At 36.8% G+C, this 1012-nt stretch overlaps 1 non-coding gene across 1 annotated transcript; it reads left to right on the top strand.

Moving 5' to 3' along the window:
• The first annotated feature begins 667 nt into the window (after nucleotides 1-667).
• LOC121222898 (small nucleolar RNA R71) lies at nucleotides 668-772 on the top strand. Its single transcript, XR_005920267.1, has one exon. It is a non-coding gene; the product is annotated as a small nucleolar RNA R71 (small nucleolar RNA).
• The last annotated feature ends 240 nt before the right edge of the window (nucleotides 773-1012 follow it).

Raw genomic sequence — 1012 nt, 5'->3', positions numbered from 1 at the left:
GGTTTTGGATGTCATCCAATCGATTATGATTGTAAGTGCAATTGAACTGCACTTGTTAAATGTCTTCCCTCGTTAACTATATTTCTCCTTATATTTTTCCATCCTTTGACCACATACAGTATGGTCATTCATCATAGGCCTCTTTTGAACTCTATGCATATATAGAGGTTGATAAGGATGATTCCGTTGATTTTATGGATAGTTCCCATCTCTTTGATTTTCCCCCCACTTTAGATTTGGATGATCTTTCCAATCCAAGTTAGAATAGACCTCTACAAGTTAGAATAGATTTGGATTCCAATCCAAGTTAGAATAGACCTCTACAAGTTAGAATAGATTTGGATGATCTTTCCACTCATATTCCCTAAATAATATACCTCTACAAGTTGGCCTTTGGACTTGTGGCCTTGAGCACGTCCCAAATCTTTTACTGATGGTCTGTTGATACTTATCCTCCTTATGGATAGCCTTGATTGTTGGGGACTTCATGTTCTGTGTACATATTTTATTAGACCACATATATGAGTTTGTTGCCATGTCGTCAAGCAACTAACTAGCTCGTTTATATGTGTGACTCATACGGGATCCTCCGGATGCTCCATCTAACTAAAACCTTAAATTCTCATCTAGACCACAATAGAAAAATGAAAATTGTAACCACTCTTGCATCCCATGATGAGGACACTTTCTTAATAGTGATTTAAATCACTCCCAAGCCTCGTATAGGTTTTCACCCTCAATCTGCTTAAATTTTGTGATATCACACCAAGTTGGAAGGATTTTTCGATTAAAAAAAATCTATGTAAAAACCATTCTGTGAGTTCATTCCATGTGGTGACTGAACTTGGGACCTGTAATTCAACCCAAGGATACACATCTTCACATAATGAGAATGGGAACAACCAAAGATGAATAGTATCAATGATAACCCAAGGATACACATCTTCACTACTTTAGGTGTTGATTCGAATCCTCCACCATGTTTCCTTAAAACTACAAGGTGTTTTAAATC

This window comes from Gossypium hirsutum, chromosome D10, assembly GCF_007990345.1.
Source record: "Gossypium hirsutum isolate 1008001.06 chromosome D10, Gossypium_hirsutum_v2.1, whole genome shotgun sequence".
NCBI lineage: Eukaryota > Viridiplantae > Streptophyta > Magnoliopsida > Malvales > Malvaceae > Gossypium > Gossypium hirsutum.
Note: the sequence above shows the minus strand (reverse complement) of the source record. Positions and strands in the feature narration are given on the sequence as shown.